This window comes from Scyliorhinus torazame, chromosome 7 (assembly GCF_047496885.1).
Source record: "Scyliorhinus torazame isolate Kashiwa2021f chromosome 7, sScyTor2.1, whole genome shotgun sequence".
NCBI lineage: Eukaryota > Metazoa > Chordata > Chondrichthyes > Carcharhiniformes > Scyliorhinidae > Scyliorhinus > Scyliorhinus torazame.
Window position 1 is genome coordinate 304,462,683 of NC_092713.1, and position 16,897 is coordinate 304,479,579.

At 43.2% G+C, this 16,897-nt stretch overlaps 1 protein-coding gene and 1 pseudogene across 1 annotated transcript in view; both read left to right on the forward strand.

The window, feature by feature from the left end:
* Window positions 1–16,897, forward strand: part of mgat4b (alpha-1,3-mannosyl-glycoprotein 4-beta-N-acetylglucosaminyltransferase B) — a 452,622-nt gene that overhangs the window by 1,015 nt on the left and 434,710 nt on the right. The window lies entirely within an intron of this gene.
* Window positions 16,155–16,363, forward strand: LOC140427571 (U2 spliceosomal RNA; annotated as a pseudogene).

Here is a 16,897-nt window from a genome sequence, read left to right on the forward strand (position 1 = left end):
TCGGATGTATCCGCTTGGGGGCTGCTCTGTGTCCAAGTAATTTTTTGTTATTGTTGTTGTTGGACCTGGTTTTAGTTGCAGGGTCGGATTTGTTCCATGGTGCGAGTTTTGTGCATTATCACACGAACGCCACTGCTGGGGGCTAAAAACAACTTTCTTCTAAATAAATAAATTGGAACTGTCGAGTGAGTGAAGTTGAGAGTGTTGAACTTGCGAGTTTCATATTGTAAGTGGGGGTGAGGAAGGTTTGAAGCGTTTATCCCTCTGAAGGATTAGTCCGAACTCCTTTGCGGCACCCCACCGTCCAATCTCTCTTTTAAAAAATATTTTTCCACTCCTCTGTAAACGATTTTTGCAATCCTTGCATTTCGAAGACTTGCATGGCTTCAAGTGCAGTTCGATTTCGGCGTAGGCTTCATGCAGTGAACAACAGCCAGCTCGGTGTAACTGAACGTGTTTTTTTTACATTCTTGAGTGGGATGTTATTGCTAATTCCTAATTGCCCCAGAGAAGGTGGCCGTTGGCCTCTTGAGCCGCTGCAGTCCCTGTAGTAGGTTTAGGTACACCCGCAGCAGTGTCTTCAGGAAGGGGGTTCCCTGGACTTTGACCAAGCAACTCACGGAGTGTGTGACCTTTGAGTGGAAATTGCAGCTGGTAATGTTTCCATGTGCTTGTTTGCTTTTGTGCTTGGCGCTGTTGAAGAAGCCTTGCCGATTTGGCTGGAAGAAGTTTTTTATTTTAAGTTGACCTGCCACTTAAGTGGGACCCAGCTGTTTGCCAGAGGATCCAAGTTCATGTACAAGCATTTTGTGTTTGCATCTGTTGACTTGCTAGCACATGATTTGTTTTTGCTGTCTACCAACGCAACATTTCTGATAATGGTGGCACTCTTGGGTAGTTGACATGACATTAGATGGATGTTGTCCCCAGGGTGTGCCAATGTTTGAAAGGGGTTTCTGACATTTCTACTCCAGTCTGTGCACCACTCCTTTAATCTGGCCCCAAAAGACAGAGAGTGGTAAATATATACAATCTCAGTATATGAATGAAATTAGCAAATGCTGGTTAATATTTCAGACTCTTACTTTTATCAGCGGCTTTCTCTCATTGTTGCTGTGTCCTTCTGGCACTTTCTTTTAAATATATATTATATGGTTGCTTTTTTTACTGCAAAAAGATAACTTGGTGTGAGAGAGGGAGCGCGATGGAGCAGAATTTGACAGTGATGATTCCTGGAGCCTATTGCCAAATTGTGTGTCGGTGTTACTTCCATTTAATGGAAAGATTAAAGACCAATATAATTTCCCTAGTGTGTTGCTTATGGAATGCACAATGCAGAGTTGTTGCAGGCTATTCGTGTTCTGGTGGGATATAAATTGTATCCGACGGCTCATTTTTATTGTGTCCTTGATGTGTATCATGAAGAAATCAAATTGAAACAGTTTATATTGTTACAAGACCTTTCACAGCCTAAAATGTAACATTAAGACTGTATTTAAAATGTATAAATTAATTGTTCATTTAACACTTCAGATACTGAAGCATATACAGCATAACCTGGACAATATTCAGGTTTAGGCAGTTGAGAGACAAGTTACGTTATTTGTGGCACACAAGAGCCAGGGTAATGACCAGTGCAACAAGAGAGCATGTAACCATCTCCCTTGACATTTAATGGCATTCCAATGCTGAACCCCCCACTATCAATATTCTGGGGGTTACCATTGACCAGAAACTGAAGTGGACTAACCATATAAATACTGTGGCCACAAATTCTGCAGCGAAACCTGTCTACTGTCAGGAGTACGATGGAATACTATCCACTTGCCTGGATGAGTGCAACTCCAACACAAAAGAAGTTCAACACCATCCATTACAAAGCAGCCTGCATGATTGGCATCCCATTCACCACCCACTGACGCATAGTGACAGCAGTACATCTACAAGAAGCACAGCAGCAACTCACCAAGGGTTCTTTGACAGCACTTCGAAACCTGTGAGCTCTATCACCTAGAAGGACGAGGGCAGCTTATACATGTGAACATCACCACCTGCAAATTCCCCTACAAGTCACTCACAATCCTGACTTGGAATTAAAGAGGTGTTCCTTCACAGTCGCTGAGTTAAAATCCTGTAACTGAGTCAAAACCCTGGTTCCTAAAAGCACTGAGGGTGTGCCTAAACCATGTGCAGTGCCACGCTCTTCAGTTGTTTGAGCACTTCAAACAAAAATAGAGATGCATTGTCGATTGCCCCCCCCCCCCTCTGCTACCCCAAGATGCGTGATCCTCCAATTTTGGCCTATTGCGAATCCCCAATTTTAATCCCTAAAATCTACCCTTTTAACCAAGCTTTGGCCACCTGTCCGTTTAAAATTTTGTGTGACATGGTGTCAAGTTTGAATCATTGCATTTCTGCAAAGCGCCTTGGGATGTTTTACTATATATTTTTTTCTAAATTTAGAGTACCCAATTATTTTTTCCCAATTAAGGGGCAATTTAGCATGGCCAATCCACCTAACCAGCACATCTTTGGGTTGCGGGGATGAAACCCACGCAGACACCGGGAGAATGTACAAACTCCACACAGACAGTGACCCAGGTCCGAGATTTGAACCCGGGTCCTCAGTGCCGTAGACCCAGTGCTAACCACTGCACCACTGTGCTGCCCTCGGGATGTTTTACTATATGAAAGGTGCTATATAAATGCAAGTTGTTGTCATTGTATAAATGTGTACTGCGGTCATATTGCCTTATTACTCCGAGAAAAGTAATTAGTTTTAAAAAATAAATTTTAAGAGTACCCAATTCATTTTTTCCAAGGGGCAATTTAGCGTGGCCAATCCACCTACCCTGCACATCTTTGGGTTGTGAGGGCGAAACCCACACGGGTTGTGAGGGCGAAACCCACACGGGTTGTGAGGGCGAAACCCACACGGGTTGTGAGGGCGAAACCCACACAAACACTGGGCGAATGTGTAAACTCCACACAGACAGTGACCCAGAGCCAGACCGAACCTGGGACCTCAGTGCCATGAGGCAGCAATGCTAATCACTGCGCCACCGTGCTGCCCTGAAGAGTGATTAGTTAATGATTATTTTCATGGTGGTATTTGAGAGGAATTTAGTCAGTATACTGGGCGAACATTCTCTACAAATCGTGCATGACACATTTTTTATCCACTTGAGCAAGATGGAACCCTCATTGTTCTTTTTCATTCCTTGGGTGTCTGGCATTAACTACCCATTTTCTGGTTGCCATTTGAGACGATGAGGATAATATTTAATATGATGAGGGGGTTTGTCGGTCACTGCAGAGGGCAGTTAAGCATTAATCATATGTAGGCTAAATCAGACAAGGTCGGTATGTTTTCTTCCCTAAGGAGGTTAATGGATCACTTGGGGTTTTACTGACAATCTGGTCACTTTTTTACTGACACCATTTTTAAAGTAAAGATATAGAATGTATCTCAGATTTTCTCCCAACTCCTTGCTTTGGCTATTTCTATGTAGAGATCCAAATCTCTTTTCAAGTTCTGTGCTCCAGTGCATTGCGTAATCATAATGCCTTGCAGTGACCATCAGTTTCCATCCTAACCATCATTATGCACCAATTTGAAAAGGTTAACATAGTTTTTCATTTGGAACATATACCAACCCAAAGAAACTGCACTGCCAATTTTATTGTTGGTTTCTTAAAACTATTGTGGTTCTTTCGATAACAAGAGATGTCTCTCCCACTGAAAAATTTTGTAATACATCCTACCCAGTAATGAATGCTCCCTGTTTAGAGAGAGGCTTCTCGGCATTTTATCAAATCCATTAAAAGGAGAGAGACATCTGCATTATGATCTGTTTATTGTGTTGTTGAGTTGCTGCAGTTCTGTGAGATGTATCACATCCCTAGCAGCTTGAAGCTGTGATTATATAACCATGACAAGAGCACAATGATGAGAGTCTTTACCACAACCAAGTCTTTGAGGTGGTTGCATACATTATTTTGTTGTTTATTTTTAGTTGCATTGTATGTATGTGTCGTGTGGTATTGAGGCAACATTGGGTATAACATGTAATTGTTTTCCTTCTGAGAGACAATCTAATAAAAACACTAAAGCTGGGGCAGATTTTCAATTTGACCCTCTAAATGTAAACATTATGTTGAGGATTGAGAGCTGCCTAATTTCCAATTCTATATTAATTTGAATGTTGATAAAAATCGGGTGCTTTCTATAATTGTGATGCCTTGTCTGCGTGGCAAATTCAAAATTACCCCATGGTCTCTTCACATCTGGAGGTAGTATTTGATGAATTAACGTTAATAAACACTTATTTAAGCATAACATATTTTTATTGTTTGGATAAAGGTTTGTGGGACAAGTGATGTGAGGAACCTCACTGCTAGAAATCCTGTGCTTGATTGTTGGATTGGTGCAATTGCACCAGCCACGTTCTTAGCACAAGGAAGCCAGCAAGTCTTATAATAATAATCTTTTATTATTGTCACAAGTAGGCTTACGTTAACACTGCAATGAAGTTACTGCAAAAAGACCCTTGTCACCACATTGCGGCGCCTGTTCCAGTACACGGAGGGAAAATCAGGACTTGTGGGAGGAAACCAGAGCACCTGGGAGAAACCCACGCAGACATTGGGAGAACGTGCAAACTCCACACTGATAGTGACCCAGAGTCAGGATCGAATCTGGGACCTCGGTGCAGTGAGGCAGCAATGCTAACCACCGTGCCACCATGCTGTCCTCCAGGATTAGTTTCTGCGGCAGTCTGCTGTTGGAAACCAAAAGGCATTAAAACTGCTCTAGTGGATGCTGTTGTCTCAGTAGGTGCTTTTATTCTTCCGGTTTAGTTTTGACTTCTAATTTGTCAGTGTCACTACAGCTGGTTGATGTCACTACCATGCTGAATTCCAGAGCAGTACAAAGACATATGTGTAACTCTGGGTTGCAGTTTACTGTCTGCCTCGTTAGAATTACATGGAAGCAGGTCAGTTTAGCCAAGTAGCACGGATGGCCATTACCTTTATCGGGACCATACAAAGGTTACATATGGGGCCAGTACATTTTATTACACAATGCGATGTTAAATACAACATTTAAATCTTGTGCCAAATTTGCACAGGGCTGATTATGTAATAATCTTTATTGTCACAAGTAGGCTTACATTAACACTGCAATGAAGTTACTGAGAAAAGTCCCTAGTTGCCACATTCCGGCGCTTGTTCGGGTACACCGAGGGAGAATTCAGAACGTCCAAATTACCGAACAGCACATCTTTCGGGACTTGTGGAAGGAAACCGGAGCACCTGGAAAAAACCCACGCAGACACAGGTAGAATGTGCAGACTCCGCACAGACAGTGACCCAAGCTGGGAATTGTACCTGGGACCCTGGTGCTGTGAAGCCATAGCGCTAACCACTATGCTACTGTGCTGCCCAGTAATGGTATATTTGCATCATCATATTATTTGCCTGTGCTGAATCCATTGATTGATATTTATTGTCACATGTACCGAAGTACAGTGAAAAGTATTTTTCTGCGGCCAAGGGAACGTACACCGTACGTACATAGTAGACAAAAAGAATAATCGACGGAGTACATTGACAAATGGTACATCAACAAATAGTGATTGGTTACAGTGCGGAACAAGGGCCAAACAAACCAATTACATGAGCAAGATCAGCATCGGGTGTCGCAAGTAGTGTTTTTGCAGAGAACAGATCAGTCAAGATGGCGCCGGAGCGAGGCGACTGCGAGCTCTCCCTAACAGATCCACTTTTTATTTATCTTATCGTTCCTTTTCTTTTCATGTACTTAATGATCTGTTGAGCTGCTCTCAAAAAAAATACATTTCACTGTACCTTGGTACACGTGACAATAATCCAATCCAATCAGAGGGAGAGTCGTTGAGTCTAGTAGCTGTGAGGAAGAATCTGTTCCTATTTTTGGATGTGCAGGTCTTCAGATTTCTGTATCAACTACCTGATGGAAGGGCATGGAAGAGGGCAAAGCCTTGGTGGGAGGGGCCTCTTGACAATGCTGTCTGCCTTCCTGAAGTAGCGGGAGGTGTAGATAGAATCAGTGGGAGGGTGTGATGCATTGGACTGCGTTCACCACACTCTTGCGATCTTGGGCTGAGCAGTTGCCATACCAAGCTGTGATGCAGCCGGATAGGCTGCTCTCTATGGCACATCTATAGACGTTTGTGAGAGTTGATGCAGACATGCCGAATTTCTTTAACTTCCGTGGAACTAGAGATGTTGGGCTTTCTTGATTGTTGCATCAACGTGAGTGGACCAGGGCAGACTGTTGGTGATGGTGACCCCCAGGACCTTAAAAGCTATCGCCCATCTCTATTTCTGAGCCATTGATGTAGATTGGGGGGGGGGGCGAGGAGAGGTGCCGTGCTACACTTCCGGAAGTCGATGATCAGTTCCTTGGTCTTTCCAACATTTAGAAAGAGGTTGTTTTCGTGATCAAATTGTAGTTAAATCTTGCCACACAGTCATGTGTAAATAGGGAGTACAGTAGAGGACTGAGCACACATCCTTGCAGGGCCCCGGTGTTGAGGAATATTGTGGAAGAGGCGCTGTTACCTATCCTGACAGATTGCAGTGTGTTAGTGAGGAAGTCCAGGATCCAACTGCACAGGGAGGAGTCAAGTCAAAGATTGCAGTTTGGTTATTAGTCTTGTTGGGATAATGGTGTTGTTTCTTTTGTCCTCCCTTTTCAGCCAGACATGCTGTCTGCATTAGTCACCAACTCCATAGTTCAGCAGCATTCCAACCCTCTGTAAAGCAAAATGAGTTTCTGATACCCCCTGTCCTACATATTATGCATATAGTCTTGAATGCATGTCACCTTATTTAAAGTCCCTCAATCACTGGAAGTAGCCTGTTTCTATCGCTTGTATCCCATCACTTCAAAGTGTTAAACATCTCTATCAAATCATCCTGTATTGCCACCTGTTCTAATGAAAGCAGCTTTCAAATTTTCCAAATATTTTTATATTTGTATTTCGTTTCCTAAAACGGGAGCAGGACTAGGCCCTATGGCTCCACTTGTCTGCTCTGCCATCCAACAAGACCATTCTAGTCTTTTGAGCATCCCCAATTTAATCACTGCATCCTTTTCTGGCAATCCGTTAAGCAGCTGCAGTACTAAGCTCTGGAATTCCTTCACTTAACCTCTCAGTCTCTCTACTTGGTCCTCCTTTAAGACATTCCTTAAAACCTACCTCTTGCTCTGCCCAAGACCGCAGGAAACTACAAAAGGTTGTGAATGTAGCCCAGTCCATCACGCAAACCAGCCTCCCATCCATTGACTCTGTCTATAATTCCCGCTGCCTCGGGAATAATAATTAAGGCATAATTAAGGACCCTACGCACCCCGGACATACTCTCTTCCACCTTCTTCCATCAGGAAAAAGATACCAAAGTTTGAGGTCACGTACCAACCGACTCAAGAACAGCTTCTTCCCTACTGCAATCAGATTTTTGAATATCTACCTCGTATTAAGTTGATCTTTTCTCTACACCTTGCTATAACTGTACACCTTGCTATAACTGTAACATTATATTCTGCAGTCTCTCCTTCCTTCCCTATGTACGGTATGCATTGTTTGTACAGCATGCAAGAAAAAATACTTTTCACTGTATACTAATACATGTGACAATAATAAATGAAATCAATCTTTACAAAGCTTTTGATCATCTGGCCTGATATCATCTTCAGTGGCTTGACTGTACGTTTTGCACAAAGGTTGAGAATCCCTGCTTTATCAACCAATATGTTATACATGCTATAGTCACTGCAGGTAGATTTGGACAGTGTGAAGGAAAATTATATTTGAAATGCAAACTTAGAATATGCGAGGTTAATTCGTGTTGAGGCTGGTAAACCCTCCCTCTCTCTAGTTTGCAAATCAGGTCCCTTGTCTTGGTGATCTTATTTACACGGTAATGGACCACTTTGAGCATGAAAGATATCTAGTAGATGAATGGCTATCCTCAAAAATGCTTTGCCTGACTTGTTTGAAGTTCAGTAACATAAATGTTCTCCAATGTTGCTAATCATTTGGTGGGGAAATATTGCATTTGTGTTTTGGCAGAGCAACCAGGAAAAATAACTATCTTTTTCTCTTGGAAACTCATTAGGAATAAGAATGACCTGTTGGCCCAATCTTTGAGTCTGTAGCATTGGAAGGATGTGGTTGTTCAACTTGTTGCGAATGGAGTCCAGAGTTGGCTAGTGTTTATGCTGGAAGTGCAAAAGTACAGCACGTATCTAAAGTCCTCTGGGACTGACAGTACATTCTCTAGACTTGAACTACCAGGATTTCAATTGATACAAAAGTTCAGAATTAGAGTCATCATTTCTTAAATCAGGGATTTTCAAACAATATTGACTTTTTTTTTGTTTAAAGGAATAACAGGAATGCGGAATATTTGGCTAATGGTAAAGTTCTTGAAAGTGTGGATGAGCAGAGGGATCTAGGTGTCCATGTACATAGATCCCTGAAAGTTGCCACCCAGGTTGATAGGGTTGTGAAGAAGGCCTATGGAGTGTTGGCCTTTATTGGTAGAGGGATTGCGTTCCGGAGTCGGGAGGTCATGTTGCAGCTGTACAGAACTCTGGTACGGCCGCATTTGGAGTATTGCGTACAGTTCTGGTCACCGCATTATAGGAAGGACGTGGAGGCTTTGGAGCGGGTGCAGAGGAGATTTACCAGGATGTTGCCTGGTATGGAGGGAAAATATTATGAGGAAAGGCTGATGAACTTGAGGTTGTTTCCGTTGGAGAGAAGAAGGTTAAGAGGAGACTTAATAGAGGCATACAAAATTATCAGGGGGTTGGATAGGGTGGACAGTGAGAGCCTTCTCCTGCGGATGGATATGGCTGGCACGAGGGGACATAACTTTAAACTGAGGGGTAATAGATATAGGACAGAGGTCAGAGGTAGGTTCTTTACGCAAAGAGTAGTGAGGCCGTGGAATGCCCTACCTGCTACAGTAGTGAACTCGCCAACATTGAGGGCATTTAAACGTTTATTGGATAAACATATGGATGATAATGGCATAGTGTAGGTTAGATGGCTTTTGTTTCGGTGCAACATCGTGGGCCGAAGGGCCTATACTGCGCTGTATTGTTCTATGTTCTTTGTTCTAAATAGCATCCTGTGATGTGAAGAATATGACCCTACAAAGATCCAGTGAAGGAAAATGGACACAGCTAGAGAGAATGAACAAAATAATTGTATTTCAAAGTGCCTTTTACACCTTCTGAATGTCCCAAGTCCTTTACAGACAATTAAATCCTTTTGAATGTAGCCATTGTTGTCAGAAATGTGTTAATTTGCATACAGCAAAATCCCACAAACAGCAGTGATAATGATCAGATCATTTGTTGTGGTGAGAATAGTTGAGGGATAAATATTGGCCTCGGACACCGGAGAGAGCTCCTCTGCTCTTCGAATAGCAATCATGATTACGTTCACCTGAGAGGGCAGGCTTCAGTTTAATGTCTTATTTGAAAGATAACACCTCGAGCAGTGCAGCACTCACTCAGTACTAAACTGAAGTGTCAATCTGGATTTCGGGTTTAAATCTCGGGAATAGAACGTGAATCCACAACTTCTGATATCACAATATGATGGAGTCTGTGGTTTTCATGCCAATTTTCTCAGTCACCTCTTGTGATCAGTTTTGTCCACTACCTTATTACTTGCATATGCATCATAGTAAAGGCTAAAAAGAAAGCATTTACAAAAGGCAGGATCTTTTTTCCATTTTTACAATCACTATCTGACATATTTGATTGTGAGGCGATCTCAACTTTGATTTAAACCATTGTGGCACCTTTTAGATATCAGTTTTTATTCTAGATTTATTTCAAAAGTAAAAGCAAATTCTAATGGACTCCTGGAGTCTTTGCAAAAACTTGTAATGGTATCTTGTCCATTTGTAGTATTTGTAATAAACAGGTTGCAGCTTTTATTTGAGGGAAAAAAAATTACAGCTTTGGTAAGCCAACATCCGTTTTACACTTTTTAAAAATAAATATATTTTAAAGTTTTTCGATCAAACAAAAATTTCCCATTTTACAACTTTGTAATAATATATACATTGATCGTTTTTAAAAATAAATAATATGCTAACTAACGGCAACTGCCAACAACAAAATAAGAAACAACAGAAATAGTAACTTCGTAACATCTAATCATAGAATTTACAGTGCAGAAGGAGGCCATTCGGCCAATCGAGTCTGCACCGGCTCTTGGAAAGAGCACCCTACCCAAGGTCAACACCTCCACCCTATCCCCATAACCCAGTAACCTCACCCAACACTAAGGGCAATTTTGGACACTAAGGGCAATTTATCATGGCCAATCCACCTCCTTCCTGCGCCCCCTATTCCCGCCACAATTTCCATAGCACGGGAACAAAGCCTGCGCTTCCCGCTCGGCACCGCCCCTGATGGCGCAGCTCCCTCTCTCCTTCCCCCTCCCCTTCCCCACCGGCGCCCACATTTCTTTGTGTTCCCCCCCCCCCCTTCGAGGGGAAAGAAAATTTCCCTTCATCTGATTCACAGTCTCTTACCACCACCTCACTACTTAATTTCAAACACTCTTTCTCCAATCTAGTCCAACTTCTCCTCTTCAATAAATGTCCACGCCTCTTCTGCCGTCTCGAAGTAGTGGTGTTTACCCTGGTATGTAACCCACAGTCTTGCCGGCTGCAACATTCCGAACTTCACTTTCCTCTTGTGGAGCACCGCCTTGGCCCGATTGAAACTCTCCCTCCTTCTCGCCACCTCCGCACTCCAATCCTGATACACGCGGATCACCGCGTTCTCCCACCTGCTGCTCCGTGTCTTTTTCGCCCATCTCAGGACCATCTCCCTGTCCTTGTAGCGGTGGAACCTCACCACTATTGCTCGAGGTATTTCTCCTGCCTTTGGTCTTCTCACGAGGACTCGATACGCTCCCTCCACTTCCAGGGGGCCCGTCGGGGCCTCAGCTCCCATTAAGGTATGAAGCATCGTGCTCACATTTGCCCCAACGTCGGCTCCCTCTGCCCCTTCGGGAAGACCCAAGATTCTTAAGTTCTTTCTCCTCGAGCTATTTTCAAGGGCTTCCAGTCTCTCCATACACCTTATGCAGTGCCTCGTGCGTCTCCGTCTTCACCACCAAGCCCTGTATCTCGTCCTCATTTTCGGCAGCTTTTGCCTTCACTCCACGGAGCTCCATCTCTTGGGTCTTCTGCGCCTCCTTTAACCCCTCAATCGCCTGCAGCATCAGCGCCAGCACCTCCTTCTTGAGCTCCTTCACACATCGCCGGAGGAACTCCTGCTGTTCCAGGCCCCATACCAACTGGCCTCCCTCCACCGCCATCTTGCTTCTCACTTCCCTTCTTTGCCGCTGCTCCAGAGGATCCTCCGCAATCTGGCCACTATTATCTCTTCTGTCCATTCACATCCGGGGGGACTCCCTTCTATGTCACCTCACAGTGGGTTTAGCCTTCGAAAATTGCCGTTGGGGCTCCCGATAAGAGCCCAAAAGTCCGTTAAAACGGGAGGTGCCGAAACGTGCGACTTAGCTGGTTATCGCCGCACCCGGAAGTCCCGTTTTACACTTTTGACACAAACTGTCCAAATTATTAATGTTGGTTTGAATAACATTTGGGGGAAACTTTCTTTTGAAAATAATCACTGCAGCTGCTATTTGATAGGATCGTATGGAGAGAAAAAAAACAGGGAAGTTGTTTTCATCTAATTAGCAATTGTGTGTACATAACCCAGAGAAGATGGAGAAACTAGAGATATTGGGATTCTTTTTTTTTAGGAGAGATGGTTAAGGGGTGATGTAATGGAGGTGTTCAAAATTTATTATGGAGTTTTGATAGAGGAAATAAAGTGGCCAGGAGGGTTGGGAGCAAAAAATACAGATTGAAGGTAACTGGTGGAAGAACTAGAGGGAATATGAGCTGTTCTTTTTTTAGTGCAAAGTTACGATGACCTGGCTGAAGGGGGTGGTGAAAGCAGTTGTAATAGTAATTTACAAAATATGAATTGGATAATGACTTTAAAATGGAAAAAAGAAAGCGGAGGGGAAAGAGCAGGGGAGTGGAAATATTTGGATAGTTCTTCCAAAGAGCTAACCACTATGAGGATGATGGACAAAATGGCTGCCTTCTGTGATGAATAAATTCAAACTCTACTCGAGAATTTTAATTCACTTTGGGGGTAGGGAGAGAATCATAGCTTGGAACAAAAAGCTGGCAGTAAAAGTGACTATGAAGCCCTTTAATCATCATAAAAACCCTTTCCCTGGTCTGGTCTATATGTGACCCCAGTCCCCATACCAATGTGATTGACCAAACTGTTCTGCGTTGACCTTGGGAGATGGACATTAAATGGTGGCCTTTCCTGGGACGCCTACACCGTACGAATAAAGATACACGTGTGGTCAACTGTACCAAACCTGATGGGCAAATTTGCACTTTGTCCAAACTGCTTCTCTGCTCAGTTTTTGCCTTCTGTTAGCCCCATTGCTCTGCCATACTTGACCAATCAGAATGAATGCATTGGTGCAATTTTAGATCAGAAGGGCAAAATCTACAGTTGTGCTATGGTTTGATTTCACAATTCAGGGACAATTAATGAAAACAAAATTAAAACATTTTCAACTGTTTAAAGTGGACACCTGGTTCAAGTGGCCACTTTGGAATTAATTATTGCCTGCAGCTTCCACCAAAAAAATGAATGGTTTACCTCTGTGTAATTTCTTTTGATTTCTATTCTCAAATGATCAGTGGTAATTCTTTCCCTCCACATCTAATCCACATTGAGGATTATCTGCCACAATTTATTGGAGAGGTTTATCATAATTCTTTTGCCCTTTTTTTTTAAGTGGCCTAATTTATTGCATAAATTGTAGCATTAAGTTTTGCAACAACTGCAGCATAGCTAGGCCAATTCACTTGCGTTTTTGTTTTATTCTGCAGCCTCTGCTTGCTGTGATTTTTACCTGCTGCCTAGGACTGGGTGAGTGTAGGTAGTATGCTTCGTGATAGTTCAGGAAAGTTGTGGGTGGGAGGGAAATGCCTGATCTTGTAGGTCAGGTGCCTGATGTTGATTCATCTTGAGGAATGCAAATACGATCTGCATTCTTCACAACCTTGAGACGGCTCAAAGCACATTCCACCTAATCAAGTACTTTAGGGCAGCACGGTAGCATTGTGGTTAGTACAATTGCTTCACAGCTCCAGGGTCCCAGGTTCGATTCCCCGATGGGTCACTGTCTGTGCGGAGTCTGCACGTTCTCCCCGTGTGTGCGTGGGTTTCCTCCGTGTGCTCCGATTTCCTCCCACAGTCCAAAGATGTGCTGGTTAGGTGGATTGGCCATGCTAAATTACCCTGTGTGTTCAGAATTGCCCTTATTGTTGGGTGGGGTTACTGGGTAATGGGGATAGGGTGGAGCTGTGGGTTTAGGTAGGGTGCTCTTTCCAAGAGCCAGTGCAGACTCGATGGGCCGAATGGCCTCCTTCTGCACTGTAAAATCTATGTACTGACTTTCAGTCACTGTTGCAATGTAGAAAACATGGCAGCTAATTTGTGCCAAGCAAGCTCTGCCAAGCTGCAATAACCAGATGATCTGTTTCAGGTGTTGGTTAAGGATAAATGTGGGCACAAGAGAACTTTGCTGTTCTTCTTCGAATAGGGGAGGCAGTGGCGTAGTGGTATTGTCACTGGGCTAATAATCCAGAGACCTAGGGTAATGCTCTGGGGTCACAGGTTCGAATCCCACCATGATGAAATTTGAATTCCAAATAATGGAACTAATGTTGCAACAAAAAAAATCTGATTCACTAATGCCGTTTTAGGGCGGGAAATCTGCTGTCCTTGCCCGGTTTGGCCTACATGTGACTCCAGACCCACAGCGATGTGGTTCACTTCTGAAAATGTCCTCTGAAATGGAAATTAGAGATGGGCAATAAATTCTGTCCCAGCCAGCATAAACAGTAGTGTTGACTATTTCTGTGTTTTATATATATTGTTTTACTGAAATGAAATGTAAATCGCTTATTGTCACAAGTAGGCTTCAAATGAAGTTATTTATAACTTCTATAACTTATAACTATGCTATTTATATAAGCTCTTTCCTCACTAAATGCTGAAACCTCAGATGTTTTTTTCATGTGAGAGTTCAGTGAGTGGCATAGGTTATCCATCAATTGACATCCACACGTGACCCTTTCCAACAGAGATCACTGGATAGGCATTGGGGTAAGGGGGATCTTAGCCCCTAGGTATACTGAAGTCAATTAAACGGATGTATTATTTTTTTTTTCTAATAAACAATTTTATTGAGGTATTTTTGTAAACTGATGTATTATTGAAGATAAAGATTTAGTATATCTGAATCAAATGATCCTATTAGTGAAGGGCTTAACAACTTATCTTATTAACCCTGCAGTACTCAACAGCTTAATTCTGAAATGCTGTACAATGTAATCCTGTGGAAGGAATCAACTCTCACTTTTTCCCCTTGGATTTACTAAGACATTGTTGCCGAAAGCAGAGTCCTAATTTCCCCCCCCCCCCCCCTCTTGAATGCTGTAAACAAAGTCTAGGTCCGCATTCGACATGCGCTGTCTGTGCCCTGTGTGATCTTACTCTGGAGTATTGTTTTGATATTACTATGCTCCTCTTCAGAGAACAATATGAAATTGGTGAAAGTTTTTTTGACTGTGCATTTCTTCCATGACAATCAGTCCTATCTGTGCTTTTTTTTTTGGGGGGGGGGGGGGTGATGAGCTTCTACTACCGATACAATGTGGGGGGTTGATTATTCACAGCTATTGGAAACAAGGACCCAGTTAGCTAGGCGTCAATCCTGAATTCTGAACCAGAGCTCCTCATTCAATGGGACTGGCTGAAGGGGGTTTCAAACCCCACATGCCCTGACTCTGGTGGGAATGCTGGCACTGAGATAAAGGTTCATATTCATTTTTATGACTTGGTCACTTCTCACCATTTTCCTATGCAATGCTTTCTTGGGAATATTTCTCCCATTTTGAGAACTAGAAAAACTTTCCGGGGGGGGGGAAGAGAGAGAGAGAAGATTAAGTATGAGTGCAAGCTAGCTAGTAATATAAAGGAAGATAGGAAGAGTTTTTTTCCAATATACAAGGTAAGAGAGAGGCAAAAAAACAAACTGGAAAATGCATCTGGAGAAGTAATAATAGGAAATAAAGAAATGGCAGACGAACTGAATAGTTACTTTGCATCAGTCTTCACGATGGAAGACGCCAAAGAACAAAGAAAAGTACAGCATAGGAACAGGCCCTTCGGCCCTCCAAGCCCGTGCCGACCATGCTGCCTGACTAAACTACAATCTTCTACACTTCCTGGGTCCGTATCCCTCTATTCCCATCCTATTCATGTATTTGTCAAGATGCCTCTTAAATGTCACTATCGTCCCTGATTCCACCACCTCCGGCAGCGAGTTCCAGGCACCCACTACCCTCTGTGTAAAAAAAAAAAAAAAAAAAAAAAAAAAACTTGCCTCGTCCATCTACTCTAAACCTTACCCCTCGCACCTTAAACCTATGCCCCCTAGTAATTGACCCCTCTATCCTGGGGAAAAGCCTCTGACTATCCACTCTGTCTATGCCCCTCATAATTTTGTAGACCTCTATCAGGTCGCCCCTCAACCTCCGTCGTTCCAGTGAGAACAAACCGAGTTTATTCAACCGCTCCTCATAGCTCATGCCCTCCATACCAGTAACATTCTGGTAAATCTCTTCTGCACCCTCTCTAAAGCCTCCACATCCTTCTGGTAGTGTAGCGACCAGTATTGAACACAGAATTGAACCAGTGGAATGCCAGAGCTCCAGGAGAACCAGGGGGCAGAGGTAAGTGCAGTGACCATTACTAAGGAGAAGGTTCTGGGGAAACTGAAAGGTCTGAAGTTCGATAAGTCACCTGGACCGGATGGACTACACCCCAGGGTCCTAAAAGAGATAGCTGAGGAAATTGTGGAGGCATTGGTGATAATCTTTTAGAAATCACTGGATGCAGGAAGGGTCCCAGAGGACTGGAAAGTGGCTCATGTAACACCACTGTTTAAGAAGGGAGGGAGATCGCTTCTCTACCTTTTGGCTAAGATCAAGTGTAGTCTCTGCGCTACCTTTTGGACTCCGATCTGGTATGTCTCTCTTGTGGGGATCATGAATTGGATTCAATTTGAATTGGTTTTTGGAACAGGCAAGGAGCTGGATTAGGGGTTTGCCCCTGTCTACACTCTTGAGCCCTGGTTTTGTAACTCCGAAAAAGTAATTAAAAATTGTATTTTTTAAAAAGAAGGGAGGGAGGCAGAAGATGGGAAATTATAGGCCGGTTAGCCTGACTTCAGTCATTGGTAAGATTTTGGAGTCTGTTATTAAAGATGAGATCGCAAAGTACCTGGACGTGCATGGTAAAATAGGACTGAGTCAGTCCGGCTTTGTCAAAGGGAGGCCATGTCTGACAAATCTGTTCTTTGAGGAGGTAACAAGGAAGTTAGACAAAGGAGAACAAGTGGACGTGATTTATTTAGATTTCCAGAAAGCCTTTGACAAGGTGCTGCATAGGAGACTGTTAAATCAGTTAAAAGCCCTTGGTGTGAAGGGTAAGATTTTGACATGGATAGAGGATTGGCTGACTGGCAGAAGACAGAGAGTGGGGATAAAGGGGTATTTTTCAGGATGGCAGCCGGTGACTAGTGGTGTGCCTCAAGGGTCTGTGCACCAAGGACCACAACATTTCACGATATACATTAATGATCTGGAAGAAGGAACTGAAGGCACTGTTGCTAAGTTTGCAGATGATACAAAGATCGGTAGA